At 49.5% G+C, this 6,000-nt stretch overlaps 1 long non-coding RNA gene across 3 annotated transcripts in view; it reads right to left on the reverse strand.

Moving 5' to 3' along the window:
* LOC307176787 overlaps positions 1 to 5,108 on the reverse strand; it is an 86,868-nt gene extending 81,760 nt beyond the window's left edge. For all 3 annotated transcript variants that reach the window (XR_013824891.1, XR_013824892.1, XR_013824893.1), the window contains exon 1: positions 4,963 to 5,108. This is a non-coding gene — a long non-coding RNA (uncharacterized lncRNA). The remainder of the gene's footprint in view (positions 1 to 4,962) is intronic.
* Between the last annotated feature and the right edge of the window lie 892 nt (positions 5,109 to 6,000).

Raw genomic sequence — 6,000 nt, forward strand, 5'->3', positions numbered from 1 at the left:
GATTAAAATAGTTTCTTCGCCTGGGTGCTATAAGCATTGTGTTTGGTACCTAGTTAAGCTCAGGAATAGTCAAGAAATAACTTCTGGGAAAAAAAAAAAAAGTAAAGTTGCATGACATACAGGCATACACATTTCTATTTCATTAATATCCTGTGACAAAGTGAGATGCAGAAATCTAATGAAAGGATACAATAGTAGCTGATTTTTCATTGAGAGGGGAAAAGTGGTTTCTTTCTCCATCCCAGAGCCAAGGGCTGGTCAGAGGAAAGAATGGGGACAATTTCAACAGAAAATAACCAAATGTCGGAAGAAAATTTGCAAAAACAATTGATTTCCTTCCCAAGGACTGGAAGTGGCATAGGCAGTTGGGCAACAAAGGAGCTGCAGTCATTTTCTGTCCCATTTCTACAAATGGCAACAAAAACATGATGGCGGAGAACAACGCCAAGTGACAAGCTTCATTTCATTCCTCGGGGATAGAAAACACATCCGTTTATTAAGTCTTTAAAAGCTATAACCACAGATTGCAGCAACAAGACGCTACAGGGAAAAGAGTGCTTGGGTTGAGCCAACCGTATGTGGCAACCAAATGAAAAGATGGTTCCCGTATGGAGGCGCAGCGGGCCAGTCCCCGGGAAGAGCATGAACAGAGAGTTCTCATTTACAGCGGAGATGCTGACGTACCGCGTGTTTTCCTCCGCAGACAGGCAAGCTCCCTGGAAAAGGAAGATTAATGCAAGCAGAGAACGTGAACTCTCTCTAGCAAACCATGTCCATTTTCTGCCTGGGGAGACCTCTAAGAAATGGATGGCCCTGACCCTGGATTAGGAGGATGTGAATGAGTTCTGCCCCAAGTACTGCCCCTGCTTCCCAACTCTGCCCAACTGGACTTTCGCAGAGAAGTCTCACTTGCCCCATCATCCCTGGGCGAGAGCCTGTCCACCATTTTACCAAAAACAGAGCCTTTCCCATTTAAATTGCAAAGGTTTGTTTATGTCAAGTTTAACATATTTTTGCAGAAATCTTTTCAAAATGAATGTCAGACCCCCGATCGCTCAGCATACACTGAACATTAGTGAGATGGCACGTGAGTAAGTACAGAGAGCGTGGCACAGAACACGCACTAGGCGGTGCCCTATGCCTGTTGCTCTGTTTATTCCTTTTTATAATTCAAGGTCATCAGTGTGACTACTGCTGATGGAGGGGTGCCTCTGCAGAGGTGGACAAGGTGCAAGAAGAAGTTGGAGAGATACAGAGGACTACGCTTTTTGAGTATTTGTTCTGTGGTTTCTCTCCCCTCCCCCCTTTCACCATTAGGCTATTCATGGTCATTTCTTGGTCCCCTTCTCTACACTGTTTCGCTTACGCAGGCTCAGTACCTTCCCTGAACAACAGATGTGTTCATAAAACTCTCTACGTGCAAACTCCACGAGGGCACTGACTAGGTAACGCAACCAGACACGCCCTGACACGGCAGCTGTTCTGGTTCCCCAGCCTCTGTCTCCCACTCTTGCCCCTCTCAGCAAGGGAAACTCCACCCTTCCAGCTGCTGCGCCTCCATTCGGGAACCATCTTTTCATTTGGTTGCCACATACGGTTGGCTCAACCCAAGCACTCCTTCCTCTGTAGCGTCTTGTTGCTGCAATCTGTGGAGTCATTCTTGACAAGCCTCCTTCCTCGCTCCCCACCCCCAGGCAATCAGCAGATCCTGTAACCTCTCCTTTCAGAACAGGGACGGAAGCGGATCACGCCTCACCTCATCCTCTGCTACCACCTTGGCCCGAGGCACCGCCTCCTCTCCCCCAGATTCCTGGCCTTGCCTTCCTATTCTCAGCTCATGAGCAGAGGCCATCCTTTTAATCACGTCACTCCTTCTAGTGGCCTGCGAGGCCCACTCACCTGGATCCTCGTGACCGCGCTGCCCTTGTCTCCGTATCCTCCTCCTCCTGGCTGACTCAGCTGCACCCAGCGCCCTGGCCCCCTTGCTGTGCTTCGCATAAGCCAGACAGCTTCCCGCCTCGGGGCCTCTGCACTGGCCCTTCCTTCTGTCTACGACGCTACTCACCTAGATGTGGACGTGATTCTTCTCCCAGCTTCAGACCCCTGCTCAAACGTCACTCTCTAGCACGGCCCTCCCTCTTCCTCTCCCTATTCTGCTTTAACCCTCATCACTTCCCAACATAGAGTTTGCTTGTATATCTTGCTTATTGCTTCCACCAACTAGAATGTGAGCTCCACGAGAACAGGGATTTTTTTTTTTTCATATCTTGTTCACTACTATATCCCTAACTCCTAAAACAGTACCTGGCACACAGCTGGTCATCAATAAATATCTGCTGAGTGAAGATTTTTTTACTGTAGTCATTGAGCCTGCTCCTAGACATATAGGGTAGTGATTAGGAGCAAGGATTTTAAAGTCAGACTAATGAAGATTCAAAAACCTGCTCTAACCCCATTTTAGCTGCGTGACCTTAGGCAAGGAGTTGAACTTCTCTAAATGTAGTTTTATCCTCTTTAAAATAGGCATGGTGGTGTACAAAAAAGCATGTAAAGCACTGAGCACAGAACCTAGCAAACTCATCATGCACTACATATGCCTTGTTATGAGTATTATTCCCATGGCCACCCCTCAGTGCAGGTGGCTGTCATGTGTCCCCTGTTGACCACAAAACCCCCAGCTCATCTCCTTGACTCCAGCGTTTCCCCACACCCCAGCATCTTCTACACACTAGGACCAGAGTGATCTTCCAGAACACAAATCTAATTGGTAATACAGAGATCCAAAGAATCTCTCTTCCAAGGGTGAGCTGTGACAAAGCGAGAGAGTGGCATGGACATATAAACACTACCAAACGTAAGGTAGATAGCTAGTGGGAAGCAGCCGCATAGCACAGGGAGATCGGCTCGGTGCTTTGTGACCACCTAGAGGGGTGGGATAGGGAGGGTGGGAGGGAGACGCAAGAGGGAAGGGATATGGGTATAGATGTATACATATAGCTGATTCACTTTGTTATACAGCAGAAACTAACACACCATTGTAAAGCAATTATACCCTAATAAAGATGTTAAAAAAAAAAAAATCTCTCTTCCAAAAAAGCTGACAATAAATTGTCAAAACCACCCTGGGCAGAAGTCCCGAAGTTACCCGAAGGCCTGCAGTAATCTGGGAAGCTTTATCCAACCCAAATGGCTAAATCTTGGTAAGAACAGTGAGGCTTATGGTGTTTTAACTTGCCCTGTTCCAATCTACCCACCTCCAGCTCCATGGTTGCCCTGAAAACCAGGCCTAGTAAAACCAGTAGCCCGAGAGCCATCAGACAGGTGGAAATGCAGTCGGAGCTCCTCTAAAGCTACATTCCTGGGGAACTGTCAGTACTTGACCTCTCTGGTAGCTCCCTGGAAGACTCCACTTGCAAAGTCAGCCTTGTTTCACCTGACTTGGCGTTCACTCCATCAAAATGCCTTTTTCCCCCGGGGGTGACTGTCAAAAAAAAAAAACATTAAAGGCAACTTGCGGCGGGGAGCTTTGTGGCTGCCTGAGGCAGTGAACAACAGTTGGGACAAACAATTAGCCAAAAAGCTTCAGAGGAAAAGCTGAGGAATGAATCTCCAAAGGGGCTTTGAAAAGCTTCCACACATTCATGGGAATCTCGAAGGCCATGTGCGTGTGCAGGGCTATGAGCGTGCCTAGGGCTGTGCGTATGCTCACAAAAGACCTCAGAAGGCCCTACGTTCTCACCTCTAGCTGACCTTGACGGTCTGCACACCACGGAGTGAACGCTGAGGAATGGTTGTCGACGGCCTGGCTCAGTGCTGAAGAGGAGCCCCGCCAAGCACACAGAGCCCTTGGCAAAGGCTGCGAGATCTACTGGTTATAGAAATTTAAGGAAATATCTGCCCGCTCATTAACTGACCACTGAGCTAACTGAGCACAGCGTATAATGACTAAACATGAAAAAGATTACAGACTCTACAGAATTAGTTCAGAAAAGCTATTAAAAAAACCCAAACAACAAACACTGGAGACAGGGCAGAATCTGATTTCCAGAGTTACCCTATTACCGGTTTGCCCAAAAAGTTCACTCGGGTTTTTCCATAAGATCTTATGAAAAACCCGAACGAACTTTTTAGCCAACCCAATACGTTATTTAAAATTTCTACTTTTCAGGACGGAGTCAAGATGGCGGACTAGGAGGACGCGGAATTCGCGTCTCCTCACAACGAGGGCACCTACCAGGCGCCGGTGGGGGACCACGGACACCTAAGGGGACGGGAGGAACCCCCAGCTACCGGGTAGGACGTGGGGCGTGGGGGGAGTGAGGGGGGAGGAGAAGTGGAGGCGGGACGGGGCTGGCGCCCCTGAGGGGCGGCTGGGGGAGGGGAAGGGATCCCACGCCCGAAGGGGGAAATTGGGGGACCATCGAGAGGGCAGAGGATCAAAAGGGAGCGTGGCCAGGTTTCCCCTGCCCACATGGGCCCCCAGGAGCCTGCTGAGATCCCGGGCCTGATCCTCTGCCCACCGAGGCCCCCTCCAGCCGCGGGTCCTGAGGGAGTGGGAGGGAGGGAAGGGAGAGCAAAGTAAAGGCGGACCTCCGGGACCGGCACCACTGGGGGCGGCTGGGGGAGGGGAGGAGTTCCTACACCCAGCGGGACCCACCCACGGTTAGGGGTCCAGGGGCGACGGGGGAGACCCTGGGGTACACAGTGGGGGGGGCGGGGAGGGGTGGCACGAAAGAACATAAGGGAACGGGAACAGTGCTTTCCCTGTCCACTCAGGCACTGGGGAGCCAGCTGGGCTCCTGGGCCTAATCCCGTGGAGCCTCCCTCCTGCCGCGCAGAGCCCAAGTCCCGCCCCTGCACCCCCAGCCAGGGCCCCATCTCTACACTCGGAGACCCCCTCTGAGACCCCCTCCAACGCGCTGGGCCTAAACCCCACCCACACATCCCCACTGAGGGCCCTACCTCCAAACTCCGGAACTCCACACTCCACAGGCCCTCCTTCCACGTGCTGCCTCTCCCCTTCTGAGCAAGTCCTAAGCAGAGGCTCCGCCCCACGCTTGAACGTCGCCCATCTAGGACCCGCCCCATGCTCAAACGTCACCACCCCCACCCCCACACCCCCCTCACCCGCCTAGGTCCCGCCCCACCCTAAACCCCGCCCCTGCCTAAGTTCCACGCACACACACCCCAACCCCCCACCCCCGCCTAAACTCCGGCCCCATAGCCAAGCCCTTTTTATTTCTTTTTTCCTCTTTTAGATTGGAGTTCTGTTTTACCTTGCTGATTAATTGTTGTTGATTCTTTTATATTTTTATTTTTCTAATTTTATTTTAATCTTTATACTTTGTTATTGTTCTCTCCTTTTGGCTTGTTCCCCCCCGCTTTCTTCTTTTGCAGTTTTATTTTACCTTGTTGCAGTTGTTTCAATTACAGTTTTATTTTTCCTAATATAATTTTTATCTAATTTTATTTTGTTTTTTATTCTTTGATATTGTACTGCTTTTCTTCTTCTTCTTTTTTTTTTTTTTACGGTGCCACGAAGTTTGCGGGATCTTGGTTCTCAGTCTGGAGGTGTGGGAGCTCCGAGTCCAAATCACTGGACTAACAGAGAACCTCAGACCCCAGGGAATATCAATTGGAGTGAGGCCTCCCGAAAGTCCTCATCTCAGCACCAAGACCCAGCTCTATCCAGCTGCCTACAAACCCCAGTGCTGGACGTCTCAGGCCAAACAACCAGTAAGACAGGAATATAGCACCACCCACCAAAAAAAAGAAACAACAAAAAAATATGTTAAAGATGAAGGAGCAAGGTAAAAACCTACAAGACCAAATAAATGAAGACAAAATAGGCAACCTACCTGAAAAAGAATTCAGAGCAGTGATAGTAAAGATAACCCCAAATCTCGGAAACAAAATGGAGAAAATGCAAGAAACATTTAACAAGGAACTAGAAGAACTAAAGAGCAAACAAACAGTGATGAACAACACAAATACTGAAAT

The sequence above is a fragment of the Stenella coeruleoalba genome (genome assembly GCF_951394435.1).
Source record: "Stenella coeruleoalba genome assembly, chromosome: 18".
NCBI lineage: Eukaryota > Metazoa > Chordata > Mammalia > Artiodactyla > Delphinidae > Stenella > Stenella coeruleoalba.